At 47.7% G+C, this 17,963-nt stretch overlaps 1 protein-coding gene across 1 annotated transcript in view; it reads right to left on the reverse strand.

Moving 5' to 3' along the window:
- The window catches only part of Tgfbr3 (transforming growth factor beta receptor 3), a 170,826-nt gene extending 154,375 nt beyond the window's left edge, over positions 1 to 16,451 (reverse strand). Inside the window, exon 1 of the mRNA XM_050155755.1 lies at positions 16,089 to 16,451. The gene's annotated coding sequence lies outside the window, so the exon portion shown is untranslated. The remainder of the gene's footprint in view (positions 1 to 16,088) is intronic.
- Positions 16,452 to 17,963: the final 1,512 nt, after the last annotated feature.

The raw sequence follows: 17,963 nt of genomic DNA on the forward strand, positions 1-17,963 counted from the left end.
CAAGGTCTTCTGCTGCCAGGGGGAATGGCATTGCCTGAGCTCAAGTAGTGAGTTACTTGTGTTTCTGACGGCTTAGAAATGAAGGGATCTGGCAAAAACGACTCAACAGGTCAAAGTGCTTGCTGTACAAACCCAACAGCCCGAGTTCAATCCCTGGAACCTACAAAGACGAGAATCAAAAACTGTCTTCTAATCTTCCACTTGAGTTCACAGCACATGCATGACCGTGGTCATGTGCACACATATGCACACGCATTTTAAAACGTTTCTACTTTGCCAATTAGGGGGGCTTTTTGATCAATACAAGTTGTGTTTGACAATGTTAAATAAAGCAGACAGAACTGTCTTGTCCACCATTCAATACACCATTCAGTGACAGCAGCGTCAGCCTGTCGTGTGGCAGCCGGGGAAGTGGCAGAGACCTGGATGCACTTTGGACTGGTACACAGATGAGCGTGGCCTCGCAGTGGCCAAACTCCCATCCACACAGAGAGAAGCTGCATCACGCAGGTACCCAGAGAGGGAGGGTGGGGGAATGGATCTGGATGAGAAATCTCTGAAACCATATCTAAGCGCCATTGATACCCAGCAAATATTTACAGCCACTGTGTGCCAGGCAAACCGGTCTGATGCCAAGGGTGTGGCGGTGTAAAAAGGGCCCAAGCCTCTGGGTGGGGTTTTGTTTGGGCCAAATAAAAGCAACGTCATTTGCTTTTGGGGATAAGACATTTAATTTCTCAGCACCGTTTCTTCTGTCCACAGACCGTCATTACTCTTTGCCCTGCACCAGATAATAGAAGTATAGTGGCCAATCAATCGAGAGGTATGCTTTTTACACTTACGGATTTACAGTATGGCAAACAGGCATATAGTCACAAACATGGAATTACACAGTATGGAAAGAATTATAAAGGAAGGACTCTTAGGAGACACATATCTTAAATTATTGGGCACAGAAAGACACTGAGTGAGTACCCTTATTTCACTTTTGTTATTATGATAAAATACTTGGATTTCAGCTCACGGATCCAAGTTGCAGGCCCTGACAGTCAAAGGGTCACATGCTTGGAGACAGCCAGTCACGTCACATCCGCCAAGAGCTGAGCAGACTAAATGAACGTTTGCTTACATGGCTCAGGGGCATGGAACCATGCTGCCCAAATTCAGGGTGACTCTTCCCACCTCAATTCACCAATTATGAAAACCCTCTCTGTTCTGGGCTGAGCAGGGGCTGTGAGGGGTGGGAGTTCAGGTGACTAGGGACCAGGAGCCAGGGGCCCACAAGGCGGTGGGTGAGCCACGTGGAGGGAGAAAGAGGGAGCCTCATCAGTTCATGTTGATTGCCAACAACTGGAAAACTGTGAGCACCAAACACTGCTCCTTTCTCCACCAAGGGTCTAATCAGGCATACCTGGGTTTTTAAGGATGTAATAGGGTCCAGGCCCAAGAAAACCAAAAGTGCTATGGCCAGGTACATTGATGTTCTTAGCCCAGAGAGAGTGGACCAGGGTGGGGTGGGGGTCCCCATAGAATTCCCGTTGGCTTAGAACGTCTGGAAAAGTCAAGGATGATCTTCAACTCCTAACAGTCCTTCTGCTTCTACTTCTTAAGTGCTAAGAGGACAGGGGCTCTGAGGATGTCCTGTGTGAGTGCAAGGGAAGCCCAGAGGTTCCATTCCGAGTTTGCCTTCCATCCTTTTGTGTCTGACCTGCTCTGAGAATGTCAGCTGATCTCATGCCCTCTGGTAATCCCTGCAGTCAGTTCTCCATAGAACATCTCAGGGCCCTTCCTCTCCTCCTATGGACCCTGCAGCCTGTGTTCAGGCTGTACTGTTCCCTTTTGTGCTGGTTAGTTTTAACTGTCAACCTGCCACAGCCTGAGATCACGTGGGAAGAGAGTCTTTATGGAGGCTTGTCCACACCGTGATGGCCTGTGGGCGTGCACTTGTCTGTGAAGGGTTTCTCTTTTCTCTCTCTCAATGTTGTGTTTAATGGTGAAACTTAGCACATTCCACAACAGGGCTGGCACGGAGTCAAAGCCACAGGCATGGCTTGTCACCCCACGGAGCCTCACCTGGTGAGAGAATGAGGACGATGTCCAATAAGAAGAGTCATCCGTGACCTCAGACAGGGAAAACCCAGAATGGTATAGAAGATGAGCTGCTGCTTGAGAGATGGGTTCCTGACACAGCCAACAATCCAGCTATCAAATCCCACTTCAATGCCAGCCCCTGATCCAGCCACACTATTACCTCATCACTAACAAACTTGGGGCCTGTGTCAATGTCCTGGACACACACAACACTGTCTGGAATGCCCACATGGCCACCTGGAGAAGGAGCTACTACAGGAAGACTGTTTAGATGATGTCTCTGGTCTTCTCAGGAGGGAAGGAAACACACTACCCAGAGGAAAGCAAATGGGGAGAGATGTCCCAAGGCTAAAGAAGACTGTGTTTAATTCAGACTCACAGACTGATTTCTCACCCACACTTGAGACAGTTGTTGTTAGTGGTTAAAATATGCACAAGACTTCAATAGGCAAACTGCCAGTGAAAAGCAACATAGATACTAATTCATGGGCAAACTGCCAGTGAAAAGCATAGATACTAATTTATGGAGAGTTATTAATTTTGAGATAAGACTTTATTTCCTAGAATTCAAAAATTCTATCAGCAAAAGAACACAGCTGGGCATAGTGACACAGGCCTTTAATCTCAGCACTTGGGAGGCAGAGGCAGTGGATCTCTGTGAGTTCAAGGCCAACACACACACACACACACACACACACACACACACACACACACACACTAAATAAATAAAGTAATAAAAGAGTCTTGAGCCAAGCAGGCATGGTGGGTTAAATCCTAGCATTCAAGAGGTTCTAGTTTGCCTTCTATGGTAGGGAAGACTACCACAATTCAAGACCAGCCTAATCTATGCAGCCATGTCTAAGTCAGCCAGAGCTACACAGGGGACGTTTTCTCAAACCAACAAGAAAAGACACAAGCTCTAACACCCCCTCACAACTGCTTGCGAAGCTGCTCCCAATAGAGGAGCTGCTGCCTGGACATGGCCAAGACAGGGATCTGTACATACTTCCTCTTCTACCTTCTGGTTCTCAAATCTTCAGAAGTTTAAGCAGGGGACTGTGGAACGCTGCCTGTCAGGGCCAATAAACCAACCAAACTATTCAGAATGAGGAGCCAGCTGTCATCAAGAGGGTTTAGTTACAAAGCTGCAAGGGATTCCATCAAGGTTCAGTGTAGTGCACATTCCCAACTATGATTCTCCTCTTTCCCCATTGAACAAGCGGTGACAGGGCTGGGTGTTCTAGTTTGTCTTCTGCTGAGATAAAACATTGACCAACAGCAACCTAGGGAGGGAAGGGTTTATTTGACTTTCAGGCTACAGTTCATCACTGAAGGAAGCCAAAGCGGGAACTTGAAGCAGGAGCCACCAAGGAATGCTGCTTACTGGCTTGCTCTCTGTGGCTTCCTCAGCCTGCTTTCTTCTACAGTCCAGGCCTGCTCAAGGATGGCACCACTCTCCGTGGCCTAGTCCCTTCCACATCAATGTCAATCAAGAAAATGCCACAGACCTACCCACAGGCCAATGTGGCTTTTCCAAGGTGTGGAGGTTTGAATAGGAATGCCCCCCCAGGTTCATATATTTGAACTCTTAGTCATCAGGGTGTGGCACTATTTAAGGATTAGAAGAATTAGGAGGTGTGGCCTTGTTGGAATAGGAGTGGCCTTGTTGGAGGAGTGTGTTGCTTTGAGTTTTCTTTGAAAAATTTGAGGTGGGCTTTGAGGTTTCAAAAGCCCATGCAAGACCCCGACTTTCTCTCTATCTCTCTCTTGGCCTATGGATCAGGATTCAGCCCTCAGCTACTGCTCCAAAGCCATGTGCGCCAACATGCTCCAGATATTGTTATAAGAATTGCCTTGGTCATGGTGTTTCTTCACAGTAATAGTCACTGAGTGACCCCAGTCTGTATCAAGTTAAACTAAAACCAAACCAACCAGCACAAGAGAATATCTCAATGGTGAGGCTCAGGCCTATAACATGCTTAAGACCCTGGGGCAGATCGCTAGCCCTACAAAAAGAAAATGACACTATTATATACATTACAATAGGAAATTTATGGAAGGCCAGGATTTGTTAGAACATTTCCAGTAATGAACGACCAGCAAACCAGAAGCAGCTGCAAGAAAGAACTCTTGAGTATGCTCACTCAACAGGGCAGAAGGCAAGAGTTCTGCCATCCAAGGGTCTCACAAGGCATTCTGGGCTTTAACTTTCTTCATCCTTAATATGAATAGGTTAAATAAAAACTCTTTTCGTCTATCCCTCCCATAGAGTTGTCATTGTGACTGACAGCTGACGGGAGTCCCTCACAGAAAATGAACTCCCGTGCATTCTTGTGGAAGATTCAAATGCCTTGCTGTGCACAGGCCAGCAGGATCACAAACCATCCACGGCAAATGTCCAACCTCACACACAGCGCCGAGGACGACACTGTTGCTACGCTCACTGTTTATCTAGAACTTAGGTGAACAAAGATGCCTTATGCTCCCAGCAACGCAAGCATTTAAGTCCAACTTCTGCCAGACATGCTCATTTTGTTTATTTTTATTATATATAAAGGATATATAAATAGTTGTTTTTTAAAATTAAAACTACCATTTTATACTAGTCTTCAAAGTCTAAGAACTACCCATTCCACCCTCCTATTCTAAAAACCACATACAATTAATCCTATCCTTGATATCCTTCCTGGGTGTAATGTATTTTTTGTTACCTACTTCGAGCCAACTCAGTGTTAGAGATGGATCATACCTACTGCAGTCTCTTACAGATAGGCAGATTGAGAACTCAGAAGGCTCCATGACTGGTCCTCTACTTCTCCCAGACTGCTTTCCGGCTACAACTGTCCCTGAGTGTGTGCCTTAGCCTGTTCCTATGCGCACCCTGCCTGACTTTCTTCTCTGACCCCACATAGCATCCCAGTGAGTCTCTCAACCACCCACAGAGATGGATGCTTCCTTTAAGTTGCTAAGCAACCCCAAGGTCACCAGCTAAGCAGCCCTGGACCAGAATTTGAGCCCAAGTCTGTCTAAATCCACAACCCATGCTCTTAGCCACTATAAACAGGAGCTGTGCCAGAAATAGCTCACAATCAAGAAGAAAAAAAGAAAAGGAAAGAAAGGGCCTGTGCAGGTTCCTATATCACTGTGGACATTGGCCAGGGACAAGGGACAGCTCCTAGCTGAGGAGGGCTGACACAGGGGCAAGTTACTTTGTTTTGAAGTCAGCATGGCAGGTCTGGCCAGCAGTTTTGTGTTGCTTCATTCATTAACTTAACCAACATTTAGAAGTAACAACGATGTGTTGGACGCTGGCTCCAGGAGACAAGCACAGGTTAGCAACGCTAACAGAAGACAAGGTCTGTGGAGGGTTAAAGACACACTAGTTTGTTTTAGACAAGTCAGGGAAGCCCTCCCAGGTGAGGTGGCAGTTAAGCAGAGGATAGAGAAACACTGTGACAATCTAAGAAGGGTTGAAACTTCACTTCAAATTAAAGGCGGGGGCAGGTGGGAGGAGGGCTTACTGCCTAGCCTGACAACTTGAGCTCGAGAGAACCAGCTTCTACAAAGTTGCTTTCTGACCCCTCCCCCGCATAGGCACATAAATAAAACACAATAAAACTGAATCTTTAAAAAAGTTTCCTAAGATGGTAAAAACTGGGTATCGTGGTACATATGTGTAACCCCAGTGTACAGGAGGTGCATGCAGAAGGTTCTTGAGTTTGAGTCCAGCCTGGGCTACATGAGATGATAATTTAATTTCCTTCTAGGTCTTTCTTGCCTAAAGTAGAACATTTCTTTTCAAAGAAAATAGTACCAAAAAAAAAAAAAAAAAACCCACTCAAGAGACACAGGGTCTGTCTCCAAGCTATTGTAGCCCCAGGCGGGGCAACTCTGGAAGGTTCCATGAACTGCCAACAGGATGAGCTCAGAGCCAAAGGAGGATGTCAGGGCCACGACGATGCTCTGCCTTCGGCTCTGCCCACCCGCTCCCCGAGCCCCTTCCTCCACTGCTGTGTTTACTTTTCATCTTTTTAGCAGGATGGGTTAAAGGGCAAACCACAGGCAGAGGGAAACCACAGCCTGTGCCTGGTGGAGTGCAATGGGAATCTCCCCAAACCACTTGGACGGCAGGGAAGGCCATCAGTGTTCCAGCCCGTGTGGTCTTCAATGCGGCTGTGAAAAATCAGACTCTCCATCTTCCAGCAGGACAGATAGCGGAGTGTATACTGGACCAGAGCTACCCAAAAATCAGCAAAGGCCTGCATCTTCTAGTTAATTTAATCTTGCAACAAACAGTGCAGTTCTGAAGGACTTGCCCCTCGCTGGTCGGCCACTGCTTCACACACAGGAATGCAACAGGGAAGAAAATATGTGAATTCCGACCCCAGGAGGCCTGGAGACCGAGCGTGAGCGTGACACACAGCTGCATGTGAGGTGGACATACATGCTAGGAAGATGAAAGCAGAGAAGGGGAAAGGAAGCATGTGTGTGTCTTTCACTTGTTTCTTTGTTTTTACCAAGGATCCACAGGAAGTGAGCTTCAGATACCTGGGAGAACAGAATGTTTTCCAAAAGACCCCATTTATTAAAGGCTTGGTTCCCCATAGGAGCACCATGAGGAGCGGTAAAGCCTTCAGGAAGGAGGTACCTAGAGAGAGACCTTAGACTATGGAGGGTGGGCACCTGAAGAGGTGGCGAGACCCCACCCTTTTATTTCTTGCCTAGACAGAAGGTGAGCAATGTTGTTGCCACACTTCCCGCCTTGTGTGCCACCTCACTACAGACAGCAGGGCCAGCTCTGAACGAGCCCCTCCAAACTGTGAGCCAAGAACCTTCTCCCTGTATTAGGACGATCTCAGGTACGTGGCTATGGTGATGAAAAGATGAGTGAATGTTGATCCAGGAAAGTCCTCAGGAAGAAAAGCCAAAGCAATGAAAGTTTCTCATGAGCTACTGAGAGATGACATCTCCAAGACGAACCATGTGAAGAGCTAGGGACAGAGAGAGCCTGGAAGGGGGAGCTGGGAACGCTAGACAGGTGGTGACAGAAGGACCTGGGTGTGGGCACGCGTGGCACACTAGGGAAACACCATGAGGTTCACGAGAAGCAGAGGGAGGAGGCAGAGAAGTGGCTGAAAGTTACTAACCACGCAGTCCACGCTACGGAGAACAGAGTCACAGGGGCCACACAGAGCGAGAGGCACAGATGGGCCTGAGAAGATGGCGGTGACAGATGTAGACGCCATGAAAATCAGCTCGGTGATGATGGGAATCGCCCAGGGTCTGGGAAGTCCTGGGGGTGGAGGAGAGAGTGTTATCTGCGGAGATTTGCTGAGTTAAGACCATATCCATGGATGGGGGGAAAAGAAGCAAGACCGAGACGCTAGCTTGGTTTCTGGTGCCACTGCTGACATTAAAAGTGAAAAAGAGAAAACTGTTGTTCACAGAATAGCACAGTACACTAGAAGGAGGGTTTAATTTAATGGGAAGACCTGTTTGAACCACAGGAGACTACCTGTGGCCAAGTCTAAACGAGAGAGCTAGACGTTTGTAGAATAGATATGGCCATTGAACATGGAAATATGAACACTTAAATATAGGCTGAGAAGAAGAAAGAAGGGACAAGGAAAGAGCTAACGGTTCTGATGTCCCCACCAAAACTTACGCTGAAATTTAATCCCCATAATGAGGGATGAAAAGATGGCAATAAAGTGAGGTCGTCAAGCGAGGGCCCTGACCCTGACTACAGCTTTCCACAGAGAGACACCTGAGCTGGGACACTCTGTTTCCCCACCCGCTGCCTGGAGATGCTGTGGAGCCCAACAGCAACAGCGCCTTATCACCGCGGTCTCCCAGCCAGAAGCATGAACTGAGCAAACCTCCATTCTATATAAATCATTCGGTCTTAGAAATTCGGTTGTAGCGACAGAAAATGGGTTAACGCTAAAGCTACACACAGGGGCTCAGTACTGAAAGGGAAGCCTGAAGAGAGGTTAGGAGCTCAACAGAGAAGACAGGAGAGCTAGCTCTGAGAAAACCACAGAAGGGAACATGGAGGGAAGAGAAGAGCAGAAGCAAGCAGCAGGCTGGGACGGTGTTCCGATGAGCAACACGCTGGGTGTGAGCTACTGGAGCAGAAAAGAGGTTCATGGCCACCTGGGTCTCCTGAGCCCACTGATCCCACAACCAGCAGCAAGCACTCCAACACGGCTAGCAGCTGGGCTTGTGTTGTAGTTCAGTTGACAGAGTGCTTGCCTAACACAAACAAAGTCCTGGGTTCAAGTCCCAGCACCACATTAACCAGGCCCGGTGATGCATGCCTGTAATCCCAACACCGGGGAGACCAGAAGTTTAGATCATCCTCTGCTACACTTGAGTTTGAGGCCAGCCTGAGAGGTGTGAGCCCCCGTGTTCAGAAAGAAAGGCAAAGCTAGCTGTGTCTGCCCGGTGTGAAGGACGATGTGTTCGTGGGTATCATCCAACTACAGGAAAGAATGTGGAAAGTGTGGGGAACACTGTGGAACCTTGCACACTAACTACCCTGGCGCTGTGAGGACAGGAAAACACCAGCTGGGTCCCAGAACCCCTGACACCTTAGAACCTCCGAAAAGCTGCCTAGCTGCTTGCTCTTCTGTTCTCTGAGAAACACGGGAACCAAACATCGATCCTAAACTTGTTTCTAATTTCTGGTACAGAGCACTTGAGGGGCATCTGAAAGGGAGCAGAAACCCCAGCAGATTACTGAAGGCATATGGCGACGTTCCTTTGTCTTTTCCACTGTAAATGGCAACCCCACACCCAAATGATCATTTTTATTGGCTTAATTTTGGGTATCTGTGCATGCGTGCGTGCGTGAATGTGTGTGCAAGAGAGAGAAAGAGAGAGAGAGACGCATAACTTGAGCCAGATGCTTTTGGAGAACAGTGTCATCTCTGGGTTCCTAAGAGTTGCCAGCTGTAGCCTCACAACCTTAGCAAGCCTTCCAGCTCCTGCTCTGAGTTTAATGAGCCCCCTTTCAAACCCTATTCAGCAAGGTTATCTATCTGAGACATTTTCTGGAGGCGTTTTCAAGAACTTAGCAGAACTCCTTCTAAAGGAGATCTCTTTCTTTAAGCCCACACACTGCATCAAAATAAAACTGAACAGACACTCTAGCAAAGGAGACACAGATGCCACAAACTGAAAAGCCATCAGTGCGGAATAGAGCACATAGGTCCCTCCTTCCTGGGCTGCTGTGGAAAACATCAGGAACCCAATGGACCAGGCTGCAACTGCAGTTAACCATGAGTAGACAGGGATGCAGCCCTCTCATCCCAAAATGGGCTGTTACTCATGCAGGATTCACGGTTCAAAAGGCATGTTACGGATATATGACCATAACCCTCTCTCTAAAGTCATAAAACTAAAACGAAGAAAGAAAAGAAGGAAGGAAGGAAGAAAAATGAAGAGGGACGTCTGGCCGAAGAGGCCGTGGCAGAGGAGGTAGACACAAGAGTCAAGTAGCACATTCAGAAGATGAGAGACTTCTCCCCACACAGGGAAGACCTGTACTGCGCTGATGCTCAGCCCACGTTATGACTCAACGGTGTTTTCCCTCCCAGTCAAACCGAGTTTGTCAGCCCACTGTACAAAGCCACGCAGGAGAAAGAGGCCCATACCCTTTCTGGATACTAAGAAGTCTCTGTGTTTGAGTGTTTTGTTTTAAAAGAATAAAAGCCACAAAAGAGATAACTCCCCATAACAGAGTGAGGATTGCACAATGATATTTATTTAGGCTTTGTGTCAAAGTGTCTCGCCTCAAATAACCTTCCCAATGTGAAAGGGGGAAAAAGTCATATTCTGCTCCGGCGATTACTGCGCAGTTAGACGATTATGAAGTGAAATTCGCAAACAGTCACCAGCATGGTGTTGTATCCAAGGGCCAACATCATACTGTCAGAACACATAAATTGCTAAAGATGTTAACAGGATGACAGAAGCCAGAGGGACTCGTCACACACAAAATGGAATTAAGTATTCATCAAGTTTCCACAAAAAAAAAAAAAGCTAAAGAAGAAAAAAATAAAAAGAAATCCAACATTCTGCCAGACCCTCCACATGGGCCATCAATGCAGCAAGCACCTCGGCTCCCAGGGCACTCTGATCGACAGGAAAGGTCCAAGGCTCCATTCCCAGGTTGTTTTCTAGAGAGGGTTTTGTTGTTGTTTTCTCCAGGAATTAATCAAGGGAAATGTGTTTTCACAAGCGGTCCTTCTGTAATTTTATACAAAAACCCGACCTTCGACATATGCCAGAGAAATGAACTATTTGTCGTTCTCGGTGTGAGCAGTACCCAGCTTTGCAGGCCCTCCTCGCCCAAGGAAATACACATTTCTGTATTATCTTTTCTTAAAGCCTTGAAGAGGGATCCAGTATTTCTGACTTAATCTAATGATTAGTCTGGTGACATCAAACCTGATATCAAAATGAAACTTGCCCACCGTCACCTGTCTCTCGAGGATCCTTTGCCCAGATTTGGGAGACGGTTTTGATTTTGGGAGGGGGGGTGTTTGTTTGCTTGTTTGTTTATTTGGGTTTTGTTTTTGTTTTTTAAGACAGGGTCTATGTAGCCAGCTGGCCTCAAACTCATTGTGGATGTTAAGTTGATCTTGAACTCCTGATTCTTCTGCCTCTACCTCACAAGAACTACGGTTATAAGCATACACCACACGCTGGGCTAACAGCATACACATGTGCACACACATACACACCACACACGCACACATACACGTGTGCACGGGCAAACACCATATGATAATTCTCATCAGTAGATGCACTCGGATAGCCTAAAGGCATAGTTCCAGGCCTCTACTGCTGGATCTTCTTAAATACAGACTCCATGCCTCATAACTAGTTGTTAACCTGTATCAGCCTCCATCTCTGTTCTGAAAAAATGAAGGGGAAAAAAGGCAGAATGAGGTCCAAACAAGAGTAGCCTCAGGCAGAATTTATATGAATACTGTATCAAAACCAAAATATTACACTCTTGAGAGAGCTGGAGATCTAAATAACTGGTCCCTAAGGTGGAGTGGGAGCATGCTTGGAGATCCATGCTGAGTCCAAGTAAGTCACTTAATAAGTAAACTGCGATTTCAGCACTATAAAGACAAGACATCTAGAGATAGACAGGGCCCAGGACATGGACCCAGATTCTTTTTGTACAGTTTCTCTAGGTGGTTGGTTTATGTCATCCGGACTAGAAACTGAACAGGTTAACAACAGTTTGTTTTGAGAAAATGCTACAAAGAAGCGGTGTTATTTCACACGTGAGGTCGGAAGATAGGGAAACCAGAACTTCCTGCCATCGCTGCGCTTGCTTCCACTGACACAGACACCTCATTGAATGTCACTCATTGATATGTTGCTCAAATTCTAGTCGGTCTTAATACTAAAAACCCGGAGTCAGATATAGGAGTCAATGCTGGATGATCAGAGAAGCAGAGCCGTCCAGGGAGTTCTTACCTCTACCAGTGATCGACCAAATGGGAGATCCTGTCCTCAGACTGTCTCCTCCTCAGACCACATCCTCAGACTCCTCCCGCCTTCTAGTCCTCTCTCTGTCCAGCCATGTCACCCCTGTCTCCACCTCCCTAGTGCTGGAATTAAAGTCATGCACCACCACTGCCCAGCTTCTACTGGCTTAGCTCTACACTCTGATATTCAGGCAAGTTTTATTTGTTAAATCACAAACAAAATATCACTACGCTGGTGTTCCTTATTTGGGGATGAGGTCTCAAATGCATAAGGCTGCAAACCCCAGCTCCTCAACATAACAATCACAATAGTAACAATAAATGTTTCCACATAACCTAGGCTGGTTCTCATATTCCCAACTGTCCACACTCCTGAGGAAGTGAAAAATTACTTTTGAGTTAAAGACCTCTAAGAACATGAACCTAACTAGACATGTAAACTTCAAAAAACAGTTAAGGTTTTTGAATATGAGAAAAAAAAATCAATGTTTGAAAGTATAGGAAAATAAGGAACTGACTGAAATAGCTATTAAAATTCTTATTAAAAACTGCCTGCGGTGGAAAGGCTGCCCTCCACTAACCAGTAAATGTAGCCATCATCATTTTCCATCCAGTAGCACTGAGACTATAGAAAATCCACATTAAAATGATTTACAGAGGTGCTGGAACAATGGGCGCATAGCAACAGGCACAGCCTGCACTCAAAGGACACAGGGTGGCTCACCAACGTCTGCAACTCCAGTTCCAGGGGATACATCACCCTCCTCCGACAACCAGGCATGCACAAGATTCACATACATGCATAGGGCAAATGTGTGTGCGTGCACGTGTGTACATGCACACACCCCAAAAAGGAATTGTTTTGAATTGTTAATTCAAAACAACAAAAACACGGGGTGGTGTGTGTGCTGTGGTAATATTACCACTCACCTGCCCGCTCTGAAGTCTACCTGTCTGTCCTTAGGTGTAAAACACCTTTCACAGACTCGTAGAATTTTAAGACCACTTGAGAACTAAAAGAAGCCAGAAGTGACCCCACAGGACTTCCCTGGGCTTTTAGGCAGGCAGATTGATTGATTGATTGATTGACTGACTGATTTGGTTTTTTCGAGACAGGGTTTCTCGACAGCCCTGGCTGTCCTGGAACTCACTCTGTAGACCAGTCTGGCCTCAAACTCTGCCTGCCTCTGTCTCCCAAATGCTGGGATTAAAGGCGTGCATTACTACAGCCTGGCTGGCAGGCAGATTTTTATAAATTAAGTTTGTATGCAAAAGGAAAAGATTAATTCCTCTGAGTATTAAAAAAGAAGGAGACAACAGTTTTGCCACGTGAATGTTCTCCTGTGAGAAAGCCTTGGCATCCTCAGACCATTGTGACCCCGGCTATCAGAAGACGTTATTCTAATTTCCCGAGCTGCAAAGCCCGGAAACAGGGACTGACTGGGGGGGGGGGGTGGCTGATAAACATTTGTGAGATGAGTAAAGAAGATCAAAGAATGGAAGACTAACAGAGACCCTGGAAAACCGCGAGTCTGCAGTGTCAAATGCGCGCTGCGAGCTAGAAAAGTGGCTAAATTCTAAAGTGATTTAAAATAGGTCCCATTTGACCCTAACAGCTAATATAAAGTTAAAGCTTTAATATAAGATATACAAGAAACAAGACCTACTAATGGAACTACAAAGACGGAAAACTTTCACTTAATAAAAAATACAAGCATGTTGATTCTTAAATATCTTATAAGCATATTTACAGGCATAATCGCCTAAACACACCACAGACACCTGTACTTACACAGGATAAGATTTTTCAGTACTGACACACAGGTAAAGGACCCTGATGCAAAAATTCAACATCCAAAATGTTCCAAAATCCAAAATTTTCTCAGGAGAAACATGACCCCCACAAAGTGGAAAATTTACACTGATCTTGTGTAACTAGCCAGAGTAATAATGGAACTACACTAAAAACATTGTATGGAACTACCTTTATGGTCTATAGGACACCCAAATTATGTTTGGATTTGGGTCACCTCTCCCAAGAGATCAATATGTATATGCAGATATGAAATCCAGAGAGAGCCCTTTTACCCCAAGCACTTTTGCTCAGGGAACCCAACGTGTACTGAAACAAACATATCTAGAGGATGCACAGCTATGTAAAAGGAACATGGGATAACGAGCTCACTCTTACTATCTCGAATTTGGAAGGTGATATTGAAAGATAATGAAAACGGTACTGAATTCATCAGCCTCCCCACGGAGTTCATCTACGCAGTTTTATACATGAGACAAATAGGGGTCACTACGAAAGGATTCACAAATGGATCTCTTTGGGTTGCCAGTTCTCCTAAACAACCTGAAATATTATTCAAACAACACAAAATTTTACAGGCACACATCTCAAGGAAAGCAAACTAGAAGAAAAAAAGAGAGAGAGACCCTACAAGCCACTGTAAACACATTTAACATTCAGGCCCAGACCTCAAGGTCATCCTGCTTTTAACCAGTTTAAATTAAACCCATCCCTCCACAGAAAGCAGCTTAGTTATTTTGCTAGATAAAGCTACAACATTTTCCATTTCTGAAATATATAGTACATACAGTAAAGCAAGTTTAGGTGCCCGCAGGACATCAGTAAGTACGCTATGCTCCCCCTACTGGCCAATGTTAAAAAGAACAATGAATTTCCCAGGGGGTTGGCCTTTGAAGTGCTGGGGTTCAAAACACTGTTGATGACTTTATCTTTTTTTAATGTATATCTCTTACCCAATAGCTAAGCAAAGCTAATGTGGGGTGGTCATATTCCATCACAATAGAAACTTTAAAGTTAACAGCAATGCCAAGAGTAAAAAATATGCTGAAGCCTTGAAATGCTAAACAATGCAGAATTCAAGCCAAAAGCGGGGGACATCAAGAAACAAGAGCAACATCCTCTAGTCGACACGATTGCATGAAATCAACTCCTCCTTAATGGCCCTTCAGGGGGTAAGAATTATTTCCCTGCCTCCTGCGCCAACCTCAAGCTGCTTCCTAAGGAAGCCTAGTGGCCTTGATCAACAACGTCTGGTAGATTAATAAAAGCAATGAGGACTAAGGATTAACACGAGTCGGGGTTCTATTTATAATTATCTGGAGCCAGGCTCAGGGGAGCTGGGCTTTGGCCCCTGCAAAGGTCATGTATGATCACCTAAATTAATCACAGATAATTAGTGTTTCAAAAGATGTATTCAACTCAAACAGGAAGCTAAGCAAGACAGAGGGCCAAGGACTTACTGCTGCTTGCTGCTTCCCGCCAGGACCAGGGCAGCTCTTGGATTAAAACTAACAGAAAGCTGTTATATCACCTTGGGCAAGTGACTTGGCCTCTATCGGCTACAGTCTGGCACGCAAACTGTAAAATGGGTCTACTAAAATCACAAGATTTTAACCAGAGTTGGTGTGGGACTTAAGCCCGACTGCTGCCTTGGAGACATTATGGAGCACACGGTAGTGAACCCATACACTCCCGTTTTATTACCCCCAAAAGAACCAGCTGAGTTCTCCCTGAAGTAGCCAACTACGGTCTAAACGACCATTCCAAGGATATTAAAGGATCACGATGCGGTGTGTTTTTTGTTTTGGTTTGGGTTTTGTATGTTGTAAACTTCTATCAAGCCTTTCAGTTCTGCGAAGGAAGAAGAAACTTTAAAACGCCTGATTCCCCATCTCCATCTGTCACTCGCTGGATCCCTCACCGCAGGGCGCAGCACACGGCGCTAACACCTGTGCACGCACCGCTCTGCGCGGTCCTCGTCCTGAACATCTGTGCACTCCTGCAGCCTCAAAGCCACCCTGCAGGACCCGGTCCCCCCTGCCCTCAGCTAGCGAGTGGGGCGACTGTTGGCACCCACATCTAAGCCGCCAGGTTCTACTCTGCCGAGGTAGTGCAGGCTTGGCACGCAGGCTGTCTGCACTTCTGTCCGGGTGCCGTAAAGTGGAACAAATGCCCTAATAAGCGCAACTCTGCAAGCCGATTCTTCTAGCAACATCCAAGAGTCCCGAGTTTGTCCCAACCAAGTTCACACACCGAGAGAGCCTCTAATATCAACGGGAGCGAGGCTGGGTTAACCCGGGCGTCCTCCCCGCGTCAGGGCGCGGCCGGCAGGGACCCGGGGCTGGCTTGGGCGCGCGTGTCCTGCGACCGCGGCCTCTGCTATCCATCACGGTCGAGTGCCCACCCACGCTGTCACGCGCCGGGAGGGCAGTGGCCTGTATGCCCCGCACTGGACTAGGAAACCGCGGAGAGGAATAGCGAAGGCGGCGGTGGGGCGCTCCTCCCCGGCGCTGCCCACTCGGGACAGCCGCGGATCCCTGTTCCGCTCAGCGTCAACCCGGCCGGATCAAAGCCAGGTCCCGAGCTCGGGGTCCCGGGTGGCCGGAGCAAACCCTAGAAGCAACAGCACACAGCCTGCACAGCAGGGGACCAGGCGCAGAGTCCGCACGTACCTCGTAGGCGGCGTGTCCGGGAACCGATTGTCCGCCGCGAAGTGGGGGAGCAGCCAAGACGAGTCCCCGCGCCCTGCGTGCGCAGGCGGCCGCGAGTTCAGCAGGCGCAGCTCAACTGCGCCATCCGGACCCCGCCGGGGACTTTCACCTCCTGCCGGGAGCTCGCGGGATAGCGCAGCGAAAGTGGTCTGGCAGGACAGCAGCCCGCTTCCCCCTCGTCCCTCTCTCACTGCCAGGGAGGAGGAAAGTGGCGCTCAGCGTCCCCGAAACCCTGGATCACCCCCATCAGGCCCGTGCGGCGCCCTCGCTCGGCCGCGCACACGCGCGGGCGGGGTCGGGCGCGCAGCCACAGCAATCAGCGCGTAGGGGGAAGGGCGCCGCGGGCCGCGGGGGCTCGGCCGCCTAGAAACTCCTCCTTCTGCCCCTCCTCTCCTGCTGATGGATGAGCCCAGAGAGCCTGCTCTAGCCTGCGCGTCCCTTCGGGCAGAGAAGTCTGAAGCCGAAAGAAGGGAAAGGAAGTCAGGGAGCAGCCCGGGATGAGGTGGCGGGTGGGCATCCCTAACTTGGGAGAGAGTGGGGAACCGGTACTGGCTGCCACTCCCTGAATCCTTCAAACTACCAGGGCTCTCTGGAGAAGACATGGGCTTTATTTGGTTGTGGTTTTATATATATATATATATAATCTCAGATAAGCCCGCTTCCCATCGCAGCCCCTCCGCACACATTCATTCTGCCCCAGTTGGTTTTATTTTCCAATTCTGGTTATCAAAAAATATGTTCCAGTAGCGTAGACAGGGTCTTGCCTTCTCCTCTCTACAGGATGGCGCAGAGCGTCTTTGCAGAGTGTCTTCCCCTCTGTCGCTGCAGTTTCCCCATAGCTTTCCGGATGTAAAGGATAAGTGAGCGCGCAAGGGCTTGCTCGCTTGTGCCCGTGAACTGCACCTGTAAGACTTAAGTGTGGTCAGTGCAATCACCAACACAAATTTGATACTCCTATTTACACTTCGCTTTCCAATTCAAAGTGAATCGCCCGTTGGAGCTGTAGCTCCGATAGTAAAGTGTATAAACACACACAGAGCCCTGGGTTTGACCCCAGCACCACATAAAACCCAAGCATGGAGGCAGGAGGGTCAGTTCAAAACCTGTCCCTTAGAAGACCCTGTCTATAAACAAATAATAAACTAAGTGTGTGTGTGTGTGTGTTTGTGTGTGTGTGTGCTCAGAACACAACTGCCTCCCATCCCATCACGCGGGGCCTAGGAACCCAGCTGAGGTCGCTCTTCAGGCTTGGCGGCAAGCGCCTTTACCCACTGAATTATGTCACCAGCCACTTCACGGAAAACTCTTACAGGTGTTATGGCAGATGGGGTGACTGTGAAGTGACGGCTTCAAAGACAAGTTTCCAGTCTTAACTGCTTCTGGATATCCAGGGAACCTTGCACAAGCCAGTCACCCCAGCTAGACTTCCTCCCAAAGTGCAGGGATCTCAGGCTTTTAATCACAGAATTGAATAGTAGCCCCGCCCCTTGAGTAGGTCTCCTGTGACTTAGGCCAGCCTCCAACTCCTTAAGCAGAGCTTGAACTCTCCATTCCCTGGCTTCTGCCTTCCAGTTCCCAAGTTCAAGGATTAGAGGTGTGGGCCGGCCAGCACACCCACCTGAGGAGACGTCTCATAAAATGACTTACATTATTTCTATTTTCACTTTGTGATGGGGCCTCACGTAGCCCAGGCTGGCGCAGAACTGACTGCAGAGCCCAGGATGACTTTGAACTTCTGATCCTCCTGCCTCCACCTACTGAATCCTGGGAGAATCACAGGCATGAGCCACCGCACGGCATCTGATTAGATGTGGCCGGGATGGACAAGCGGCTTCA

The sequence above is a fragment of the Alexandromys fortis genome, unplaced genomic scaffold (genome assembly GCF_014885135.2).
Source record: "Alexandromys fortis isolate MF-2015 unplaced genomic scaffold, M_Fortis_MF-2015_v1.1 scaffold_87, whole genome shotgun sequence".
In the NCBI taxonomy this organism is placed as follows: domain Eukaryota; kingdom Metazoa; phylum Chordata; class Mammalia; order Rodentia; family Cricetidae; genus Alexandromys; species Alexandromys fortis.